The following is a 26,289-nucleotide window of genomic DNA, read 5'->3' as shown; positions in this document are numbered from 1 at the left end:
TCAAAACATTCAGAATCGACCACAAGGAAGACAACAATATGGTAAATAACTGATGTATCCACCGGAGCATAGAGAAGAGAAGTCTAGTTTGGAGAAAATGATGTCAAAGTTCATCTCATCTACCGAAACTAGACTACAAAACCAGGATGCATCGATAAAGGGGCTAGAAAATCATATATGACAGTTAGCGAAGATGATTGCTAGTAAAGATTCGGGCACCTTGTCAAGCAACAGTGAGACTAATCCGAAAGAGCAAGTGAAGGCTATAACATTAAGAAATGGAAAGGTACTTGAACAAGATGGGAAATGAAGAAGGGAAGCCAAGAGAGGGAGCGGAAATTTTTTTTTTTAAAAAAAAGCTCACATCTTGAAACGTCTACTATTTTTAAAGTGCGGAAATTTTTTTTTTTAAAAGCTCACATCTTGAAAATATGCATTTGAATATCTTGCATGCATGCAGCCCTACTAAAAATACCATTTAAATATAATCATAAATATCTGCTAAAACAATATAGTGAAAACATAAACAAGAAAAATCTTAACATCCATTAGTGAAATAAAACAACATATATAAAAATATTCAAATCCTCTCAACTCATAAAATCATAAATATACAGAAACATGAGGTCCTCGGGTCGTGTCTGTGAGAACCCGAGATTTTACGATCCCAAGTAAATAAGGTAAGAAATATACGAGCTTAAACATTAGCTTAATCTAAGATCAAAATACTTTCATTTTAATTATAAACTTAATTATGAACTTAGATTTTCAGCTAGTAACTCGTGGAAGTAACTTCAAAGCTCGGGAATGAGCTCAACCGGAAGCCGAGCTGCAATTAACTGCATCAATCGAAGAGTTGTCACGGGAGGAGTAAAACCCCAGCTCAAGGACTCGATCTCGCAGCTCAAAGCAGCTCAACCAAGCTTGTCCTAACAAGACCAAAAAGTTGAGGTAAGAGTTTGGACAAACTTATTATGCAAGATATGACCTTTGAGTTAACCCATGAAGGAGCTAAGGGAGGAGCTAAGAGCTAGGACATATTGATGATGCATGAAATGACCCATTAGAAAATCAAGATGACATTTAAGGAGTGCATGAGATTTTGAGCCACATTCATGACTAATCTAGAACTTGAGGAATGCATGGGATTTTGGATTTTCATGCATGAAACTTTGTATCTACATCATGATCACCATTATGGCCATTCTTGGAGACCAAGAATTCGGCCATGAGGCTAGTTGAAAAGCCTTGGATTGCCTATAAATACAACACCAAAGTGATAGAAAAACCATCCCTCAAAAGCACTCAAATTTCGGCTCTCCCCCACCACAAGAGTTCTCGGCCAATTCAACAAGGAGGAAGCTTTGTTCGTGCGGTTCAAGTGCGACAATTCTACGTCAAAGTGCTGCTGGTTTGAAGACGTAATCTTCAAAAAGTTTGCGTCGAAATACTGCCCAATTTCCGAAAGGAAATTCGTACCAAAAATCTGCAAATTCGGTAAGTGGGCTTTTGTTATATATTCGTTTGTATTTTTAAACTTGAATATATATTATGACATGCATGAGTGTGTGTCTCCATTTTCGAAAATATGAAGTCTATCCGTTTAAAATTTCGATCGATTATGTGCTCTGTTTGTTGTTCGAAATTCTTTGGTTCCGCTGAATCCGTCTGAAACTCTGATATCTGAAAACTCTGATACGTTCTGTCTGGTAAATCTGAATATCTGAAAAGTTCTGTCTGTTAGCTCTGAATTCTGTTTGCACTGTTACAAATTGATTTGAAATGGGACGAGAATTGTAATTCTGTCTGGCCCCCATTGGTGGGTATAAAACCATGTTCTGTTCTGGCCCCCATTGGTGGGTATAAAACCGTGTTCTGGCCTCACCCCTTAGAGGACTAACATATTGGGGACAATTTGACCATGGAAATGAGATGAGTAACAGTGTTCTGTCTGTTCCGATCTGTTCTGTTCTGAATTGTTCTGATCTGTTTCTGAACTGCTCTGAATCGTCTGATAACCTCTGTCTCATATTTGTTTCGTTTCTGTTATGATGAGTTAAAAGTAATAAGATTTGAAAGTTTTTTAAAGAGATGTTTTAAAGATTAAGTTCTATATGTATCACTGGAAATCGATCGACCCCCACTTGCTGAGTGTTTCCCAAAACACTCACCCCTTACAAATTTCAGATAAAAATGAGGAGCAACTGGATGAGGAAGAGCAAGATGCTTTCTGGGGTTGGTGAACTGGAGATCAAGATCAGAACTCAAGATTTTACTTTTCTTTCGTTTCCGCTATTTGAAACTCTGCTGTATTTTATTCCATTGTCATTGTAAGACAATACTTTATTTATGAAAAAGACTAGTTTGATTTGATACGAGGCTTTATTGTTTTCATTTTAATTGTTAAACAATGTTGGATGTCACCGATGCTTCGGACTCGGGGCGTGACAGTGTCGCCCCATCAGGTCTGCCTACTCAGAGTTCAGCACCTCTAGTCCCCTCAATATCGAGCTCACCTGCATCACACATGCCTAGTGAGTCTAAAGACTCAACACGCCTGTACCAGAAATAGCAAGTACATATACATGGCACACAGCAGTTAAAAATACCATACTAAAAATACCTTTTATGAACTTTAAAAGCGTAATGTAAACGTGTCATGTGAAATCGTGACGTGTCAAAACAGCTCATCGTTAATCATCATTCATTATTTATCATTTATCATTTCCTTTAGTGAATTCAGTTCATTAGAGATGACTATCGTACATCATCATCATTTACGATGGATCCATCATACATAGAACCGTGGTACCCGGCGGCTGTCGGACATCAGTGACTAAATTACCCATCCCCTGTGCCTAGGCCTCATCACCAGCATTAACATATATGTCTTAAGCATTTACATATACTTCGATAGCTACAACTTATTCCCATCATTCAAAACATCATCATTTTCATCACTTATAAAAATCATGCTTATATGCAATTTTTCTTAAAACCGAGCATCCAACGTACATTATCACAAATTATGAAAAATCGTGATCATGATGCATAAACATTCAAAATATGATGAAAAATATGCTCAGGGCGCTGCAAGAACCAAAATCTCACTCCGGGTGCAAAATGACCATTTTGCCCCTAGAAACCCAAAATGGCCGTTTTACCCATGGACCTCTAAAATTTGACCCGAAGCTTACCAATCTCTTTAAAACATCCCAAAACACATTAAAATTATTTCTTAGACGTAAACTCGAGCTAGTTACAAAAATTAATCGATTCGTTTTAAAACTTGGACTGGAGTCCCGATTTTAACCTGAATCGAACCGAAACTTAACCAATTTTCTCCCAACTTTTTACCACACCTTATAAACATCTAAAGGGTCCTCAAAACCTCAAAACCAAACCCTTAAAAACTTGAACAAATCCGTGAACGGCTGCTGGAAAAATCCAGCAAGTCACCAACCGAACTCTAGTGCACCGAACTCGCGTTTTCACCTTCCTAGACCAAACCATCAAAGACCAGCCATGACTCGGCCTCACATAGACACCCCTAGGACCCTAGTGGACCCACTGGAATTGAGCTTACTGCCCCATGCAAGCCCTCAAGTCCCGCATACTCCAAACGCTACAAGGATGCACCCCGCGACAAAACCCCTCTACACTCGATCGATCACGCTTGAGGCTGGTTCCAGCAAGTCTCGAACCTTTCCAAGCCTTGTCTCAAACCCTCAAGGTCCTATTCCATGGCTAAGATCAGTCCCCGTGTTGCTGGTCCGGCCATTGCATGATATCTACCCCAAAACCGAGCCATCCTATAGCCAACACTCCTCTCGGCTGTCACTAACATCACCAAACCTCATAACAACCTCATGACTCCATCATACCACCATTAACAGCCCCTTAGCATAAAAAACGGCATCCCCCTCGTACAAATCATAAGAAACGTGAGGGAAACACAAAAATGTAATGATCTCATGCAAAAACCGACAAGTTCTTCGTGTCCTATGCTAGATCGAAATTTTTCATGCATAAACACATTCATCAGCATATAAAACGTGTGTGATGAGTAAAGGAGTGATACAAAGAGTGCCTTGAAGAATTATACGCAATAACGACGAAGAACGAGAGTCGGGAAATCACCGGATGAATTTTTCTTGCAAGAAAAAGATATGGCCGATGCTACCTTGGGGTTTGACTACTGAAACCGAGAGAATTCTGAGTGGAGGGGAAGTTTTGGCTGGTGTGGTGAAAAAATATGTTTAGGGATAGGTTAAGAAATAATTAAATAACTAATTACAAGATAATGGGCCCTAAATGGTCATTTAAAAAGTTAAAAAGAGTTTTAAGCCAAATAAGCTTAAAATTAGACCCATTAAGTCCAAACACACTCTCGGAAAATATTTCGTTTTGGTAAGTTTTTGAAAATAATACCCGAGCATTCAAAAAGTCCTTCGTTTCGATAAAATTTGCGTACCAGTTAAAAATATGCTCTGACAGGTAAAAATACCCAACAAAGCCTAATTCTTGAAAAATACATTTAAAACTTCTTAAATTAATTAATAAAAATAATTTTCCTGATAATTCCCTTGTCTCCGATCCTCGTTCGAGCGCGAAATGCATCTAGAAACCCTAATGCGTGAACTTTTAAAATTTCATGAAATAAATCATATCATGCAATAATCATGCATAAAACTAATTAAACACATAATTAAATAAAATCCTAGGTTGCATGCATTTAGGTTACATGAATTAAATTCCTGGACATTACAACTCTCTCCCCATTAAATAAAATTTCGTCCTCAAAATTAAGAACGTACCGAATAACTTCGGGTAGCTACTCCTCATCTCGATCTCGGTCTCCCAAGTAGCCTCTTCCTCGGAATGATTCAACCACTTGATCTTGACCATCTGGATCAACTTTTTCCGGAGCCTCTTCTCTTGTCTATCCAGTATTTAGGTGGGTTTCTCCTCTAATGACAGGTGCGGTGTTAGCTGAAGTGGCTCATAGTTCAGCACATGTGAAGGATTCGACATGTACTTCCGCGGCATGGAGACGTGGAACACGTTATGAACTCCCGCAAGATTCGGCGATAATGCAACTCTGTATGCAAGTGTCCCAACTCTTTCTAGGAACTCAAATGGTCCGATGAATCTAGGGCTGAGCTTTCCCTTTTTCCTGAACCTCATCACACCTTTCATCAGTGCGACCTTCACGAAAACATGATCCCCTACTGCGAACACAAGATCTCGCCGCCTCTGATCTGCATAACTTTTCTGGCGGCTCTGTGCTGTCCTCATCCTATCCCGAATCCTGGCCACTAACTTTGCTATCTGTCTAACAATATCCGGAACCAACTTTTCTCGCTTTCCTACCTCATCCCAATAGACTGGCGACCTACATTTCCTACCGTACAATGCTTCGTATGGAGCCATACCTATCGATTCCTTATAACTGTTGTTGTATGAGAACTCCACAAGAAGTAACTTCGTCTCCCAGCTGCCCTGGAAGTCGATAATGCCATTTCGGAGTAGGTCTTCCAGAATCTGGATCACCCTCTTTGACTGTCCGTCTGTCCGAGGATGAAAAGTTGTACTGAACAACTTAGTACCTAGAGCCTGATGGAGATTCTTCAAGAAGGCAGACGTGAACCTCGGATCTCTGTCTGACACGATGGACACTGGAATCCAATGCAGTATGACTATCTCTCTGATGTATAGCTCTACATACTGAGTCATGGTGAATGTTTTCCTAATCGGTAAGAAATGAGCTGATTTAGTGAGACGATCATCAATCACCCAAATGGCATTAAATCCCTAAGTAGTCCTCGGAAACCCTGTCACAAAATCCATGGTGATATTTTCCCATTTCCACTCGGGAATAGGGAGTGGTTTCAGCTTCCCAGCAGGCCTCTGATGCTCTAACTTGATCTTTTGACAAGTCAAACACTCGGAGATGAAACACAGAATATCTGCTTCATGCCCGTCCACCAATACAGAGTCTGTAAATCCTTATACATCTTCGTGCTCCCTGGGTGGATAGAGTACGGTGTGCTGTGGGCCTCGCTCATGATATCTGCTCTAAGGGAAACACTGTCAAGAACCCATAGGCGGTCCTTATATTGGACTATGTCGTCCACAACTGTATATATTCTCTGGCCCTTAGCCTCGTCTCTCTGTCTCCACTTCTGTAACTGCTCGTCAGAAGTATGCCCTGCTCGAATTCTGTCTCTCAGAGTCGGCTGTACTGTCAGAGTAGAAAGATTCAGGGCCTCGCCCCTTGCATAAACTGCAAGCTCAAATCTCTAAATCTCAGCCTGTAGCGGTCTTTGCAATGACAAATGAGCAATCACTGCGTGCTTCCTGCTCAAAGTGTTGCAACCACATTAGCCTTACCCGGATGGTAGATAATGTCACAATCATAATCCTTCACCAGCTCAAGCCACCTCCTCTGTCGCATATTCAGCTCTTTCTGTTTGAGGAAGTACTTCAGGCTCTTATGGTAAGTAAAAATCCTTCACTTCTCCCCATACAGATAGTGTCCCCAGATCTTCAGGGCAAATACCACTGCTGCTAGCTCGAGGTCATGAGTCTGATAATTCTTCTAATGGACCTTCAGCTGTCTGGATGCATAGGCTATCACCATGTCCTGCTGCATCAGAATGGAGCCCATCCCTAGCTTCGATGCATCTGTATTTACGACAAACTCTCCATGCCCTAATGGCATAGCTAGAACTGGTGCAGTGGTCAAAGCCTGCTTCAGTCTGTCAAAGCTCTATTGGCACTCAGATCCCCAGATAAAATTGGCATTCTTCTTTGTCAAGGCGGTCATAGGCACCGCAATAGAACAGAAGCCCTAGATGAACTTCCTGTAATAGCCTGCCAATCCCAAGAAACTACGGATCTCTGTCACGCTCTTAGAAACTGGCTAATCTCTTACTGCCTCCACTTTGCTGGGGTCTACCACTATGCCATCTTGAGATACAATGTGGCCCAAGAATGCCACCCTGTCAAGCCAGAACTCACACTTACTGAACATAGAATACAGCCGCTTGTCCTATAGAGTCTGCAGTACTATCCTCAGGTGCTGACTGTGCTCCTCTCTACTCTTCAAATAGATCAGGATATCGTCAATGAAAACTATGACGAACTAATCCAAGTATGGCTGAAAAACGCGATTCATGAGATCCATAAAGATCGATGATGCGTTCGTCAGGCCAAAGGGCATCACCATAACCTCATAGTGCCCGTATCGCGTCCGGAATGTTGTCTTATGCACATCCGCCTCTCTCACTTTCAGCTGGTGGTAACCGGATCGAAAATCTAACTTTTGGAACACTGATGCTCCCTGCACCTGATCAAACAAGTCCTCGATCCTCGGCAACAGATACTTGTTCTTAACTCAGACTCTGTTCAACTCTCTATAGTCAATGCACAATTACCATCTTTCTTCTTGACAAACAAAACTAGTGCGCCCCAAGGAGAAAAGCTAGGGCGAATGAAACCCTTATCTAGCAGATCCAGAATCTGATCTTTGAGTTCCTTCATCTCTGTAATTGCTAACCAGTAGGGTGCTTTAGATATCGGCACGGTCCCTGGCATGAGCTCAACGGAGAAGTCCACCTTTCTGTCTGGTGGAATGCCTGAAACATCATTAGGGAAAACACTGCAGAACTACCTGACCACATCCACGTCCTCTAGCATCTGGTCGACTGGCTTAGACACTAAAACAATGCTGGCCAAAAACGCCTGGCATCCTTTCCTCATAAGCTTCCTCTCACACAAGCAGGAAATGACTTGTGGCATCTGCTGATGTCTAGCTGCCTCAAAAACAAATGACTTTTCACTGTACGGTCTGACAGACACTGACCTTTGTCAAAAATATATGACTGCTCCATGAGAAGATAGCTAGTCCATAGCCAAGATAATGTCGAACTCCGGTAATGGTAGCACTATCAAATCTGCGTGCACCATATACTTCTGTAACCGAAGCTCCAATTTCTTCACTATCTGGGAAGTGAACATATGATCCCCATATGGGATCGATACCTTGAACCTTGAATCCATCCCTACTGGCATGATTCCTAGTCACTTGACGAAAGATTCAGATATAAACGAATGTGTAGCCCCTGAGTCTAGCAGAGCATGCGTGGCTACACCTGCAATATATATCCTCCCTGCGACAAAACATACCATCAAATCTAATAGTGTTGAACTTAAGGAATTTCTTATCTGCAATTAACCCAAAATCCTTGAAAAATCACTACAATAACCCAAAAATTGTTCCCAAAAATTAGAAATTAATCCTTACAAAAATAAAAAATTGAAAATTAGCCCCTTAAAGTTCAAAAATTGCACCCAAAAATCTTGAGTTTTAGCCATCAAGTCCTCAATTTATCGGTTATTGCAATTAAGCCTTAACATTCTCCATTAAAACAACTAAATTCTTAATTCCAACCAGGTAAAACATGCATCCTAATTGGTTCTAAGTTACCAATTCCATACATTTAATTATCATGCATTCATAAAATCCATGCAATCATGCGGTAAAGTAAAATCCAAAATGCAAGGGTTACCAGTAATCAATTTTGAGTCTGGCTCTGCCTTGGCCTCCTCGGCATGCATCACATATGCTCGGCCAATAGTGAGGCCCTTGTTCTTTAGGCAGTATGATGTTTTGTGGCCCTCCTGTCCACAAATGAAGCATCTATAGGTCCCCTAAGAGCACTTGCCGACATGGAACTTGCTGCACTACGGGCATGGCTGCCTGTCATCTGGCTTAGGTGCCCCTGGCGCCTAAGGAGGTCTCTAATGCTGGGGTCTCCTTAACTGACCCCGGGGATTCTGCTGCCCCTGTTGTCTCGGTGGCCCTGAGAACTGCTTCTTCTGAGGCTGGGAGCTGGACTGAGTCAGATGGTGTTTCCTCTGCATCTCAAAGTCTATGTCCTGCAAAACCTGCTCCGCATGAAAAGCGCAGGCGGTGGCCTCATCGTAACCTGCCAGCCTTATCAGTTTTACATCCCGACGGAGGGTGGGTCTCAATCCATCCATAAAGTGCCGCAGCTTCTGATAGGCATCTCTCGCTATCATGGGCACAAAATGGCAGCCCCTGTCGAACTTTCGGATAAACTATGCCACAGATGAGTCCACCTGGCGGAGACTCATAATTTCTCGTCAGGCAGCCCCTGACGTCAGCTGGAAAGTATTTCCCATAGAACAACTCCTTGAACCTGGCCTAGGCGAGTGTAGCCAAGTCCACAGCATGAGTGGCTCCCTCCCACCAAAGAACGCATCGTCTCTCAACATATAGATGGCGCACCTGGCCTGGTCACCATCTCTCATCTGAAGATACTTAAAGTGCAGCTCCATAGATCGAATCCATCCATCTACTAAGAACGGATTAGTAGTGCCCCCGAACTCCTTCGGGATAAGTCGTCTGAACTGCTCAAAAACGTCCACCTGAGGCATAAGAGCTTGCTGGGCCTTCTCCATAAGCCTCACTATCCCCTCAAGCACTAGCTGGGTCCCTCGACGGTGGTGGTGGAGGGCCTCTGCCACCTCCAAAATCTCACCCTGCCTATCTATACTAGGAGCACGTCTGTAGGCATATCTTAATACAGTCCAATTTATAAAGGTAACCCATCATGCAATTAATCTATTTTTTTAAAATAATAAACCTTAAATCGTAAAAGCAGTTAAACATGTACAGTAAATCATCGTAAAGTGGAAATCATGTTAACATGCAGGTGATAACAGTAAATCATTTAAAACATAAAAGCTTACAGACTTAAGGTTTGAAGACTGAGCTGCAAAAGCTGGCGGCGGCACAACCCCCTATACAGGACCCTTGCTCTGATACCAACTGTAACGTCTACTATTTTTAAAGTGCAGATTTTTTTTTAAAAGATCACATCTTGAAAATAAGCATTTGAATATCTTGCATGCATGCAGTCCTACTAAAAATACCATTTAAAAATAATCATAAATATCTGCCAATAAAAATATAGCGGAAACATAAACAAGAAAAATCTTAACATCCATCAATGAAATAAAACAGCGTATAAAAAAATACTCAAATCCTCTCGACTCATAAAATCATAAATTTGCGGAAAACATGAGGTCCTCGGGTCGTGTCGCCCCACCAGGTCTGCCTACTCAGAGTCCAGCACCTCCAGTCCCCTCAATATCGAGCTCACCTGCATCACACATCCCTAGTGAGTCTAAAGACTCAACACGCCTGTAACAGAAATAGCAAGTACATATACATGGCACATAACAGTGAAAAATAACATACTAAATATAAATTTCATGAACTTTAAAAGCGTAATGTAAACGTGTCATGTTAAAAACAGCTCATTGTTAATCATCATTTATCATTTGTCATTTATAATTTATCATTTCTTTTAGTGAATTCAGTACATTAGAGGTGACTATCTTACATCATCATCATTTACGATGGATCCATCATGCATAGAACCACGGTACCCGTCGGCTGTCGGACATCAGTGACATGATTACCCATCCCCTTGTACCTAGGCCACATCATCAGCATTTACATATACGTCTTAAGCATTTACATATACTACGGTAGTCACAACTAATTCGCATCATTCAAAACATCATCATTTTCATTACTTATAAAATTCATGCACAAATGCAATTTTTCTTAAAACCGAGCATGCAACGTACATTATCATATATTCTTAAAAATAGTGATCATGATGCATAAACATTTAAAATATGTTGAAATATGTGCTCTGGGCGCTGCCAGGACCAAAATCTCACTCCAAGTGCAAAATGACCATTTTGCCCCTGGAAACCCAAGATGACTGTTCTACCTCTGGACCTCTAAAATTTGACCCGAAGCTTACCAGTCTCCTTAAAACATCCCAAAACACATTAAAAGCATTTCTTAGATGTAAATTCGAACCTGTTACAAAACTTAATCGATTGATTTTAAAACTTGGACCGGAGTCCCGGTTTTAACCCGAATCGAACCGAAACTTAACCAAATTTCTCCCAATTTTTTACCACACCTTATAAACATCTAAAGGGTCCTAAAAACCTTAAAACCAGACCCTTAGACACTTGAACAAATCCCTGAACGGCTGCTGGAAAAATCCAGCAAGTCACCAACCGAACTCTAGTGCACTGAACTCGTGTTTTCACCTTCCTAGACCGAACCATCAAAGACCAGCCATGACTCGACCTCACCTAGACACCACTAGGACTCTACGGGACCCACTGGACTTGAGATTATTGCCCCATGCAAGCCCTCAAGCCTCGCACACTCCAAACCCCGCAAGAAGCAACCCACGATAAAACCCCTCTACACTCGATCGATCACGCTTGGGGCTAGTTCCAGAAAGTCTCGAACCCTTACAGGCCTTGTCTCAGACCCTCAAGGGTCTAGTCCATGTCTCAGATCAGTCCTTGTGTTTCTGGTCCGGCCCTTGCACGCGATCTACCCAAAACCGAGCCATCCTAAAGCCAACACTCCTCTTGGCTGTCACTAACACCACCAAACCTCATAACAACCTCATGAATCCATCGTACCACAATGAACAGCCCCTTACCATCAACACACGTCATCCCCTCGCACAAATCATAAGAAACGTGAGTGACAACACAAAAATGTAATGATCTCATGCAAAAACCGACATGTTCTTCGTGTCCTAGGCCAGATCGAAAGTTTTCACACATAAACACATTCATCAGCATATAAAACGTGTGTGATGAATAAAGCAGTGATACAAAGCGTGCCTTGAAGAATTCTATGCAAGAACGTCGAAGAAAGAGAGTCTGGAAATCGCCGGATGAATTTTTCTTGCAAGAAAAAGCTATGGCAGATGCTACCTTGGGGTTTGGCTGCTGAAACCGAGAGAATTCTAAATGGAGGGGGAGGTGTGAGCTGGTGTGATGAAAAAATAGGTTTAGGGATAGGTTAAGAAATAATTAAATAGCTAATTACAAGATAACGGGCCCTAAATGGTAATTTAAAAATTTAAAAAGAGTTTTCATCTCAATAAGCTTAAAAATAGGCCCATTAAATCGAAACACACTCTCGTAAAATATTTTATTTTGGTAAGTTTTTGAAAATAATACCTGAACCCTCAAAAAAGTCCTTCGTTTCGATAAAAAATGTGCTCTGACGGGTAAAAATACCAAACAATGCCCAATTCTTAAAATACATTTAAAACATCTTAAATTAATTAATAAAAATTAATCATGTAATAAAAATAATTTTTCTGATAATTCCCTGGTCCCATTTCCTCGTTTGAGCGCGAAGTGCATCTAGAAATCCTAATGCGTGAACTTTTAAAATTTCATTAAATAAATGCTATCTTGCAATAATCATGCATAAAATGTATAAAAATAATTAAGCATATAATTAAATAAAATCCTAGGTTGCATGCATTCAGGTTACGTGAATTAAATTCCTGGACCTTACATTAATATTCTCTTTGCTGATGTTTTGATGCAAATGTCGTGCTATGCTAAATTTTTGAAAGACATATTAGCTAATAAGAGAAAGTTGGAGGATCACATGATGATAAACTTGACTGAGAATTGCTCTGCAATGATACAAAACAAGATCCTACTAAAACTAAAGGATACAGAGAGTTTTTCTATTCCTTGCATGATTGGTGATGTGGTTTTTCATAAAGCTTTGTGTGATCTCGATGCAAATATTAACCATATGCCTTTGTCTATATGCAGGAAACTTGGACTGGGAGAGCCTAAGCTAACGAAGATGTCCTTGAAATTAGCAGACAGATCTGTCAAGTATCCACGAGGGGTCATAGAGGATGCATTAGTGAAAGTGGGAAAGTTTATATTTCCTACAGATTTTGTGGTACTTGACATGGAAGAGGATAGGGAGAGGCCTTTGATTTTAGGGAAACCGTTCCTTGCAAAAGGAAAGGCCATGATTGATGTGCAAGAAGGGCAGTTGAGATTGAGAGTGGGAAAGGAGGAAATCACTTTTAATGTTTTTAACACTCTTAAGCACACACTGCAGACTAAGATTGTTTTATAGTTAATTCTTTGGATTAACTTATGTGTCATTTTGTGCAGGATGCTATGAACGATCTATTGGAAGCCACTCTTACCACTAAATTGAAGGAGGGTGAACTTGATGAAGAACAAGCTGAAAGAGCGGCATACTTTAATGCCAACCATCCATGGAAGAAGCTAGTAAAGATGAAATTGGAGGATTTGGGCGATCGAAGAGACTTGATCCCTCAGAAGTCAAGCATTGAGGAACCGCCGACATGTGAGCTCAACCTACTGCCTCCACACCTAAGTACGTGTACTTAGGGAGTAAAAAGCTAGCACCCGACAAGTGTATTAAACCGAGGGAATTTAAAAACGCGGACCGGTGCTCTTGTACAACTCCAAGTTGTGCTTATTTACTGACAAGCTCAAGTCAAGGTGGACTGGCACTTACATGATTATCAATGTGTTCCCCCCGGGAGCAATAACTTTGTGAGATGGGAAAATTGAGCCGCTCACAGTCAATTCTCAACTACTAAAGCATTATTTGGGTGGCACAGTGGATCCAAAAATTGGAGTCGCTCGATTCCAAAACAGTCAGAGCTGAGAAGAACCTATAGTCTAGCTCTCGACTATAAATTGAGAACTAATTTCTTTCCCTTCCTACTCATTTTTAATTTTTTTACTTTTATATAGTTGAATTTTTTTAATTAGATGTTGGTTGTTCTGAATCTGAGTTTTTTTTCTTGTCACAGGGTGATGCACATGGGATATCACCGCAGCGTACGACAAAGACGAGCATCGATCAGGGGAGTTCACTGTTTCTCCTTCTTTTCGTTTTTATTTTATGCTGCATTGTGTATTTCGTTAACATCATTGTTGCATTCTGTAACGTACCGTACTTTTTACTACTTAAAATTTGCGAAAAAATTAAAAATTTTCTTTAATGAAAGGCGAACCTTCAAAATTCGATAAAATAAACTGTTCATCCCCGAATATTGTTGCAACAAAAGATCTCAAATGAAGTTTCCTAAAAGTACTTGTTTAAAACTCACAATCGATAACATGAAATCAGAGTATTTTGGACAGTTTATAAATTCTAAAAAAACCTGGTCGGTCCTCGGGTCTAGTCTCCTGCTCAGTCCAAGCCAGCTCCTTGGTCCCCACCTCCCGTCTCCTCAAATGCATCCTCACCTGCATCGATCAAGTTAGTGAGTCTAAAGACTCAACACGTATAAACTGGAAGTAACGAGTGCTACGTAATAAAATCACATGCAACTTCAAAATAGACGTACATACTTGAACTTGAACGTGCATATCAAAGTTTGAACTTACATACATACATAGACGTGCCATAACATGAAGCTTTTCTTAAATGTGCTTGCATACTTGTACATACATGAACATACATAAACTTCATCATTTTTCGTAGAGGCATGTTTCAAAGCAAGTGACCCATACATAAATACGCCTGATCAGACTAAACCACAGTACTGGGCTGACAGAGAAAAATCCACTGCCACATATATGAGTACCCGTTCATGATTTAACGGGTGGATTGGTCCCCATTCATGCTATAACGCTTTCCAATCCTGATCTAAACCCATTCATGCTTTAACGGGGTATATTGGTCCCTGGTCATGCTTTACCTCTTTCCAATCCCATACATAATTGGTCACAAGACATTTAGCATACCTCAAAAACTTGAAATATTTTCTTTTGCACGTCGAACATACTTACTTGGCGTTGACGGATTCGTTGGATCTCGCTTGGGGCCATTGCTGCACATACTAACATGAGTTTCAATACTTATCTTGCATAACTTAGACGTAATAATCATGCTTACACACAAGCTCATTCATTTCCTTATGACGTTCTAAAATTCCTGTGACTCGACCTTGTTAAATATTGCATTAACCAAAGATATCGAACCTCAAAGCATTCAACATAAATCTTCTCGAAAATGAAGTACACGGACCCCATGCCCGGGTCCAGCTCCGGGTCCGTGTAGGTACGGTAAAATGTGTGTGAAGAAAAGGAAAGGCATGGACCCCGTGCCTGGGTCCGTATATGGGTCCGTGTAGATACTGTATAAACACACCGAAAAGAAAGATGGACACGGACCCCGTGTCAGGGTCCCTCAAAGGGTCCGTGTAGGCTCGGTTTACTGACACTAAGAAGGAAACAAGGGCACGGACTCCATGCCAGGGTCCGTGTACGGGTCCGTGCAGGCTCGGTACGCGTGAACCAACGAAAATTCGTAAACTCAAGGCTTATTTCTCCTAACTCGATCATCCCGACCAAGAATCGATGCCTCGAGACCCCTCTTAGGATACTAAAGCCTTGAATCCAAACCCGTACAACCACCCCAAAACAACGACATCCACCCTACGACACAATACAACTCAAAAACACGGAAATTTACCCCAAATCGTTTCCTACGGCTTCTCATGAATTCAATTGCCTATTGACACTAACCGGCATACAAAATACCACCCAACATCAATAATCATATATCTAAACGCAGCAGTGATCACCCGTCGATCCCCAACGAAGCCTGCAACCATAAAACTTCAAGAACACATCAATAACATAATTTTTCAGAAAACGCAGTTTGAGAAGTCCCACAAAAATGATCATATCTCACTCAATTTTTATCCAAATATTTCGAATTTTATATCAAATCGAAGGTATCAAAAAGTTCTACGTTTCTTACATTTAAAGTTTTCCTAAAATCTCGACCGAAAAATCGCAGTTTTTAAAAGACCAGTAAAAACGAGATTTGAGATCCCAAAAATGATTTCAAAAGTGATCCAAACATGATTGCTCAAACTTCTACACATCACACATGTATTTTCTCGCATAAAAACATCGTAACACATAATATGACTACATCTACGCAGGAAAAACAGAATATACATGCTTTTTGATATTTAAAACTCACGATACGACAATACTGAAGCGGAGACGGAGCGAGGCTTGATCCGGGACGAACGTGGCACTATTTTCTTGCAATAAAAATCACCGAAAACTTTCTGGAAATTCAAAAGGGAGGGGCGGCTGCTGTTCTCTCATGAACCCTAAGTTTCTCTCTTTTAAAAATATAAAATTCTGAATGAGTTAAGTGTGTGTGTGTGTGTTATGTCGTGTGGTGTCTGTGTGTAAAAGTGTGTGTGTGCGTGTGTTTGATAGAAATTAGGGGAATAATTTTTGGCTTAATAAAATCGTCAATAACTAATTAAAAATGTTAACCTTCCCCTACTTAAAATGAAGACCCTTAATTAAAGACAAAATGTACAAGTGACAACCTTAAAAACTTACATTAGAGTTTTAAAATACTAAAAACTAACTAAATTATGTAAAATGCCCCAAACCTAACTTAAAATAAAATACCACATTCTAAAATTACCAAAAATCGTCCCCGATATCTTTACCTCGATCCCGCATCGAATAATCGCCTGAAACATGAAACTCGAGAAATTATTTTAACGTGCATCACCTAACATTAAAATAATGCAATTAAATAAATCATGCATCACTAAAAAAATCATTTTAATTTAAATAAATGATTTAACAATTTAAATAAATGAACGGGTTTTACGTGTTCTGATTTTGGGCTCAACAGTTCCTCCCCCACTTATATAAATTTCGTCCCCGAAATTAAATCTTACCAAATAACTCTGGGTAGCGGATTCTCATATCTACCTCGGTCTCCCAAGTGGCTTCCTCCACTGCTTGATTAGCCACCGGACTTTGACCAACTTGGTCACGTTGTTCCGAAGTCTGCGCTCCTGTCTGTCTAGGATTTGGACGGGTCTTTCCTCATATGACAGGTCTGGAGCAAGCTGTAATGGTTCATAGCTCAACACATGCGAAGGATTTGCTAGATACTTTCTCAGCATCGAGACATGGAACACATTGTGTACCCCGGCCAGATTCTGCGGGAGGGCAACACGATAAGCTAGCGTCCCAACTCTATCAAGAATCTCGAACTGTCCAATAAACCTCGGACTTAGCTTGTCTCTTTTCCCAAATCTCATAACACCCTTCATAGATGCTATCTTTATAAAAACGTGCTCACCTACGACAAACTCGAGATCTCTCCTCCTCTTATAAGCATAACTCTTTTGGCGACTCTGGGCGGTCTTCATTCTGTCTCGGATCTTGACCACCACATCTGTAGTCTGCTGAACTATCTCCGGACCAAGTTTTGCTCTCTCTCCGACTTCATCCCAATGAATCAGGGATCTGCACTTCCTCCCATACAATGTCTCGTAGGGAGCCTTACCAATAGATGCTTGAAAATTGTTATTTTAGGTAAACTCTACTAGAAGTAGTTTTGATTCCCAACTCCCTTGGAAATCGATTATACAGGCTCACAATAAATCTTCCAAAACCTGGATCACTCGCTCAGACTAGCCATTTGTCTGTGGGTGAAAAGCTGTACTGAAAAGAAACTTCGTCCCCATGGCTGCATTTAAACTCTTCCAGAAGGACGACGTAAACCTCGGGTCCCTGTCGGACACAATAGAAACTGGGATTCCGTGCAAACGGACTATCTCCCTTATATAGAGCTCCGCATACTGCGTCATGGAGAAAGTCATCTTCACTGGCAAAAAGTGCGCTGACTTGGTAAGTCGATCCACTATAACCCAAATAGAATTGGATCCCCTGACTAACTTCGGCAACCCAACCACGAAGTCCATGGTGATATTCTCCCATTTCCACTCGGGGATAGGGAGTGGCTTAAGCATTCCTGCTGGCCTCTGATGCTCTGTCTTCACCTGCTGACAAGTTAGACATTCAGACACAAATCGACAGATGTCTCTTTTCATATCCGGCAACCAGTACAGAATCTGTAAATCTTTGTACATCTTGGTGCCTCCTGATTGAATGGAGTATGGAGATGCATGTGCCTCTGTCAGAATATCCTCTCTGATCGAATCAATACTAGGCGCCCACATTCTACCTCTGTATTGCGCAATACCATCGAACACTGTGTAGAGTACACTGGCCTTGGCTTCGTCTTTCAGCCTCCATTTCTGCACCTGCTCATCTGAAGGCTGTCCTCTATGGATTCGATCTAGCAACTCAGATTTGATTGTCAGATTAGATAGTCTGGGAGCTCTGCCCTTGGGATAAATCTCTAACCCAAACCTCTGAATCTCAGACTGAAGATGTCTCTGTTCTGACAGCTGAGCTATGACTGCAACCTTCCTGCTCAAAGCATCTGCCACCACATTAGCTTTCCCTGGATGGTAGCTAATCTCGCAATCATAGTCTTTCACCAATTCTAACCACCGTCTCTGTCTCATATTCAGCTCTTTCTGCGTGAAGAAATACTTGAGACTCTTGTGATCAGAAAATATCTGGCATTTCTTGCCGTACAGGTAGTGTATCCAAATCTTCAAGGCAAAGAAAACGGTGACTAACTCAAGGTCATGAGTCGGGTAGTTCTTCTCATGCACTTTCAACTGTCTGGAAGCATAAGTTATAACCCGACCCTGCTGCATCAACACTGTGCCTAATCCGAGCTTAGATGCATTGGTGTATAGCACAAAATCTCCTTGCCTTGTTGGCATGGCTAACACTGGCGCTGAAATGAGAGCTTGCTTCAAGGTATCAAAGCTCCTCTGACATTCATCACTCCACTCAAATTTAGCATTTTTCTTAGTTAGTGAAGTGAGCGGCACGGCTATCGACGAAAATCCCTGAATAAACTTACGGTAGTAACCTGCTAAACCCAGAAAACTGTGGATCTCTGAAGCGTTCTTCTGCTCGACCCATTCCTTAACGGCTGCTACCTTTGCTGGATCCACCTCAATACCACTGCTAGATATTATATGACCCAAAAATGCTACATTCTCCAACCAAAATTCACACTTACTGAACTTCGCAAATAACTTGCGACTCTGCAAGATCTGTAAAACCGTCCTCAAATGCTGACTGTGTTCCTCATGGCTCTTCGAGTAGATTAGAATATCGTCGATGAATATTATGACGAATTGATCAAGATAAGGCTGAAATACTCGGTTCATAAGATTCATGAAAATAGCTGGAGCATTCGTCAGTCCGAATGGCATCACTAAGAACTCGTAATGCCCATACCTGGTTCTAAAAGCTATCTTATGAACATCTGCATCTTTCACCTTCAGCTAATGATACCCCGATCGAAGATCTATTTTTGAGAACAATGTAGCTCCCTGCAACTGATCGAACAAGTCTTCGATCCAAGGAAGTGGGTATTTATTCTTGATCGTTATCTTGTTCAATTCTCGGTAATCGATACACAGCCTCATGCTCCCATACTTCTTCTTTACGAAGAGTACTGGTGCGCCCCATGGTGAGAAACTAGGGCGGATAAATTCCTTGTCAAGGAGCTCCTGAATCTGCTGTTTGAGTTCTAGCATCTCAGCTGGAGCTAAACAATAAGGTGCCTTGGAGATTGGCACTGTGCCTGGCATAAGATCAATGGCGAACTCCACCACTCTTTCTGGTGGAAGGCCTGTGCTGTCATCTGGAAAGACATCAGGGAAATCCCTGACCAATGGTACATTAGTTATAGACAAAGTGGGTGCGTCAGGTACGGAAACAACACTGGCCAAGAAAGCCTGACACCCTTTGTGAATGAGTCTTCGCACCTGCATGCAAGAGATCATGCGAGGAAAACTCTTTCATCTAGCCGGCTCAAAGAGAAACTGCTCCATACCCAAAAATCTTACTAACATCGACCTTTTCTGGAAGTCGATAAGAACTCTGTTCTTTTTCAGTCAGTCCATTCCCAGAATGATATCAAATTCTGGCATCGGCAACACAATCAAATCGGCGTACACTAGGTGGCCCTGCAGTTCCAGTCGATGTCTCTGACCACGCTAGTAGCTGACAATTCTTCCCCTTATGGGACTCTCACTGAGTAGCTCACGTTGAGTCCAATTGACATGACGTCCAGGTGACAAGCGAACGTCTTCGAAATAAAGGAGTGGGTGGCTCCTGAGTCTATCAGGGCCTTCGTGGCTAGTCTCTTATGAATATATTTCCTGAGAGACGTTAGCACAACACAAAACTTATCTTCTCAAAATTGTAACCTTAATCTCAGCATAGAAGAAATTTATATCGCATGACACCCAAAAATAATACTAGCACACTAATAAACCCAAATGAAATTCCAACACATGCATAGCAAAGTAATACGATGCTTAATTAAATAGTTTACCAGTCAATAACGTCGTGTCTGGGTTCGCCTCCTGAGCATGCATGGCGAACACTCTTCCCTGTGTCGGTTGCCTCCACTGTGGGCACTCCTTCAGCATGTGATCACTCGCTCCGCACATGAAACATTTACCTGACCCATACAAACACTGTTCCGGGTGCTGGCGTTGCACTTCGGGCAGACCGGGTGCTCTCCCGGCCTCTGTGGCGCCTTCTGCTGTGGCATAGGACCCTTGCACTTTGGCGGTCCCTGATAAGGCTTCTTTCCTGGATGCCCCTGGAACGGCCTCTTAAACTGAGGTCGCTGCTGTTGCTTTGGAGCCTGATAGGGCCTCTTGCCCTGCCTACCATCCTCAATATCCCTCTGATCTTGCTCCGCCCCCAAAGCTCTAGACACGGCAACTGCGTAAGTACTAGGACCAGCAACTCGAACATCTCGGCGCAAGATCGACCGCAATTCATCCATGAAATGCCTCAACTTTCTCTGGGCATCATTAGCTATCAGGGACACAAAGTGACACCCCCTTTCAAACTTCCTAACAAACTCTGCAACACTGCTGTCTCCTTGTCATAGTGTCATGAATTCTCTGGTCAGTCTGGATCGTACTTCTTCAGTGAAGTACTTGGAGTAGAATACCTCCTTAAAGCCATCCCAAGAAAGGTTCTGCAAGTTCGCTGCCACGGACGCGCTCTCCCACCACAGTCTGGCATCCCGGTCAGTAGAAATGTGGCACACCTGACCCTATATGCATCTTGCAACTCCATAAAGGCAAAAATCACCTCGATGGATTTAATCCATCCTTCGGCTATCATCGGGTTAGTGGTCCCCGAAAACTCCTTTGGGCTCATCCGCCTGAACCTCTCGTATACCGCCTCTGGTTTGGGCCTAGCCCCTGCATCCATCGTCTCCTGGTTCCCCGCAAACTTTGCGAAGAACTGAGTCATTCCTGCAAGCATATGTGCCTGCATATCTGGCGGTGGAGGAGGTGGAGCTTCTCTCCCCTCCTCTCGATCCTCCCTATCTTCATCCACTGCCACATACATGAGATCCCGTTCATGCTTTGACGGGTGGATTGGTCCCGTTCATGCTTTAACGCTTTCCAATCTTAATCTTAACCCGTTCATGCTTTAACGGGGTGGAGTGGTCCCTGGTCATGCTTTACTGCTTTCCAATCCCATATATAATTGGTCACAAAACATTTAGCCTACCTCAAAAACTTGAAATATTTTCTTTTGCACGTCGAACATACTTACTTGGCGTTGAGGGATTCTTTGGATCTCGCTTGGGGCCACTGCTGCACATACTAACATGAGTTTCAATACTTATCTTGCATAACTTAGACGTAATAATCATGCTTACACACAAGCTCATTCATTTCCTTAGGACGTTCTAAAATTCCCGTGACTCGACCTTGTTAAACATTGCATTAAACTAAGATATCGAACCTCAAAGCATTCAATCTAACTCGAGTCGTATCTCCCGATTAACATTTATTTATACCTTTCTTTTGTTGGGGTTCGGCTCTAATCTATCTTTAAAATCTTCAATATCAATCTGGCATAACATAATCGAGGAATACAATATCAACATATACCCCAATCAATTCCAGATATAATCAGAACTCAGTCTAATTCTGTTTCGACGACATAACATCACAATCTTGAAATACCGGAAATACAAAATCAGTATATACCAATCCCAATAACTCATAATCAATCAACAAACATAATCTGATAACAAATCTGTATAATCTCAATCATATCAAATCTGAAAAATCATAACAATTTCATACGGTATCTGTTCTTCAATCCTGTTTCGATTATACGATGTCTAATATCGCAAGTACACCATATATGAATCATATTTGATTCCTTCAATATCATATTTTCGAATCATATCAAAAACATAAGAAAACTTACGTCTCTGTGAAGCATTTGTCGAGAGGATCACAGTATTGGGCTCGGATTAAAAATCAAACGGTTAGATTTTGCCAAAGCACAATTCTCGTACACGAAGAAACTTGAAGCGTTCTCTGAAACCTTTCTTGTTCTTTCTTGTTGGAGTGAAGGAAATTAAGGGTTTGTATGTATATATTTGCATGCCGAAGCCATGTGGCACACTTATTCCAGATGCACGTCTCGCGCATATGCGCGACCCTCCTCGGTGCATATGCGCGAGACATTCTGTCTCGGCGCTTGTCTTCTCGGGAGCTCGCGCATATGCGCATCATCCTTCGGCGCATATGCGCGAGGTTCTCTACCATACTCGCGCATATGCCCGGGTCCTGGTCGCGCATATGCGCGAGGTTCTCTGTCTACCTCGCGCATATGCACCCTGCTCGGTCGCGCATATGCGCGAGGGGTTCAGTCCTCGCACATAATTCAAGTCTTCTATCGTCTTTCTCGGTCTAATCTTTTCCGTCTATAATCACATCAATAATCAATAAATCATTTCAGATTAAAATAACAAAATTCTCGGGCATATTACAATTCTCCCCCTCTAAGATCTGATTTCGTCCCCGAAATCACAGGCAATCAAATCAGATACAATAAGAAATGGAGAATATAAGTTAAACAGTAAACTCACATCAGTGAAATAACTCTGGGAATCTCTGTCTCATATCTAGCTCAGTCTCCCAGGTTGCTTCTTCAATGCCATGACGACTCCACTGAACTTTCACAAGCGGAATAGTCTTCGTTCTTAGTTGTTTTTCTTTACGATCGAGAATTTGAATCGGCTTCTCAAAATAACTCAAAGTTTCATCAAGTTCGGCCTCATCTGGCTGAAGAATATGTGAAACATCGGGAATATACTTCCGAAATAAAGATACAAGAAAGATATCATGTATTCCAGATAGAGAAGGCGGTAATGCGAGTCGATAGGCACGATCTCTTATCTTCTCGAGAATCTCGTATGGCGCAATATATCATGGAGACAACTTCACTTTCTTGCCAAATTTGACAACACCTCTGAAAGGAGAAATCTTCAAAAATACTCTGTCTCATGCCTCAAATACCAATGATCTACGTCAAACATTGGCATATTTGGCATGTCTGTCTTGAGCTGTCTTCATTCTCTTCTAAATCAACTTCAATTTTTCAGTCATATCTCTAATCATATCAGGTCCAATCTCAAGTACCTCAGATATATCATCCCAATAAAGTGGGGATCTGCACTTCTTGCCGTACAACGCTTCAAATGGAGCCATCTCTATACTCGTCTGATAGCTGTTGTTGTACGAAAATTCACAAAGTGGCAAAGAATCTTGCCAGCTAGTGCCAAAATCTAGCCCTACAGCTCTCAGCATATCCACCAATGTCTGGATAGTCCGCTCTGAATGTCCGTCGATCTGTGGATGATATGTGGTACTCAGATGTAACTTCGTACCTAGAACTTGCTGCAAACTATGCCAAAAGTGCGAAGTAAACCGAGGATCACGGTCTGAAACAATCGACTTCGGCACTCCATGCAATCTGACCACTTCTCTGACATAAATCTCTGCCATCTGGTCATGTCTGTACATCATCTTGTACGGAATAAAACATGCTGATTTGGTCAATCTGTCAATCACGACCCAAATCGTATCACAACCTCGAGAGGAACGTGGTAGCTTCGTCACAAAATCCATAGAAATGTGATCTCATTTCCATTCAGGAATAGACAAGCTGTGTAACAAAACTCCTAGTTTCTTTCTTTCGGCTTTCACCTGTTGGAAATTCAAACATTTTGATACAAACTCTGCGATATCCGCTTTCATCTGTTTCCACCAAAATTGTCTTCTCAAATCATTATACATCTTTCTGCCACCAGGATGAATACTGAATTGACTACTGTGTGCTTTTGTCAGTATCTGTCATTTCAAATCTGAAACATCTGGCACAACAAGACGATTACTCACATACAGTACATGATCACGTACCTGATACTCTGATTGATGCCCTGATCTGACCATCGATATCGACTTTTGAACATTCTGATCAATTTTCTGAGCTTCTTTAATTCTCAAAATCAGCTCTGGTTCGACTTGAATCGTATACAATTTCAAGGATCTACAATCTGTTTCAAATGCTAATCCAGACAAACAGCAATCTTCAATCAAATTTGAAACACCAATCGCCAATAAGGATAAAGAACATACCTTTCGACTCAGTGCATCAGCTGCTGCATTCGATTTTCCCGGATAGTAATTGATTTCAAAATCAAAATCTTTCAATGAATCAAGCCATCTTCGCTGCCTCATATTCAACTCTGATTGTGAAAACAAATATTTCAAGCTTTTATGATCAGAATAGATCTCGAACTTCTCACCATATAGGTAATGTCGCCATATCTTTAGTGCAAAAACAATTGCCGCCAATTCAAGATCATAAATTGGGTAGCGAGTCTCATGTGGCTTCAACTGTCTCGAGACATACGCAATCACATGTCCCCGCTGCATCAAAATACAACCCAATCCTCTGTGAGAAGCATCGCAATATACAACAAAATCACCAATACCTGATGGGATAGTCAACACCAGAGCACTGGTTAACCTCTTCTTCAACTCTAAGAAGCTGGACTCACACTCCTCTGACCAAAAAAACGGAGCATTCTTCTGAGTCAGCTGCGTAATCGGCTTAGCAATGCTGGAAAAATCCTTTATAAATCATCGATAATATCCTGCTAAACCCATAAAGCTGCGTATTTCTGGCACTGATGTCGGTCTCGGCCAGTTGATCACGGCCTCAACTTTGCTGGGATCAACAGAAATACCATCTCCAGATATGATGTGACCCAGAAATATAACTTGATTCAGCCAGAATTCACATTTCGATAATTTGGCATACAGTTTCTCAGCCCTCAGAATTTTCAACACAGTTCTTAGATACTCAGCATGATCAATCATATTCTTGGAATAAATCAAAATATCATCAATAAATATAATCACGAAATCATCAAGATACTTTTGAAACACCCGGTTCATCAAACCCATAAACACAGCTGGAGCATTCGTCAAATCGAACGGCATGGCTATAAATTCATAGTGGCCATACCTGGTTCTGAAAGCCGTCTTCGAAATATCAGAATCTCTGACTCTCAGCTGATGATATCCAGATCTCAGATCGATCTTGGAATAAACAGAAGAACCCTGCAACTGATCAAATAAATCATCGATACGAGGCAAAGGATATTTGTTCTTTACCGTAGCCTTGTTCAGATGCCGGTAGTCAATGCAGAGTCTCATTGAACCGTCCTTCTTCCTAACAAACAATACTGGAGCACCCCAAGGAGACATACTCGGTCTGATGTACCCCTTACCCAGTAAATCTTCTAACTGCTCTTTCAACTCTTTCAATTCAATCGATGCCATTCTGTAGGGAGCTCAAGAAATAGGAACTATACCTGGTACCAATTCAATGCTGAAGTCTATCTCTCTGACTGGAGGCAAACCCGGAATCTCATATGGGAAGACATCAGCAAACTCACATACCACTAGTAAATCAGTCAATGATGGGCTCGATTTCAGTACGTCAACTGAATACACAAGGAATCCCTCTGCTCCTTTCTGTAATAATCGAGTCATAGATAATGCAGATATCAAAGGAATTCTCGATCTAGAACCCTTACCGTAGAATTTCCACTCGTCAGCCATCTCAGGTCTGAATCTCACAAACTTGTGAAAACAATCTACGGTAGCTCTGTACTTGGTCAGCATATCGATACCACTAATGTAGTCAAAATCATACAACCCAAGTACAATACAATATAACTCAATCTCATGCCCGTCATACTGTAGCATATAATATCTAACAGACGTCACTGACACAAGACCTCTCCCCAAAGGTGAAGAGATAGATACTACAGCAGATAATGACTCAACAGACAATGCATGAATCAATGCAAATCGCTCAGAAATAAATGTATGTGATGCACCCGTATCAATCAATACGTATGCAGGATAACCACATAAAGAACAGTTACCTGCAACAACATCATCTAGTGCTTCCTGAGCCTGTTCTTCAGTCAAGGCAAATACTCTGGCCTGCTGTCTAGGAGGCTGGATAACTGTCTGGCTTCCTCCTGGCCTTGGCTGTGACTGGGCTGGT

Source organism: Primulina tabacum, chromosome 17 (assembly GCF_025594145.1).
Source record: "Primulina tabacum isolate GXHZ01 chromosome 17, ASM2559414v2, whole genome shotgun sequence".
NCBI classification, from domain to species: Eukaryota; Viridiplantae; Streptophyta; class Magnoliopsida; order Lamiales; family Gesneriaceae; genus Primulina; species Primulina tabacum.
This window is presented reverse-complemented; position numbering follows the sequence as displayed.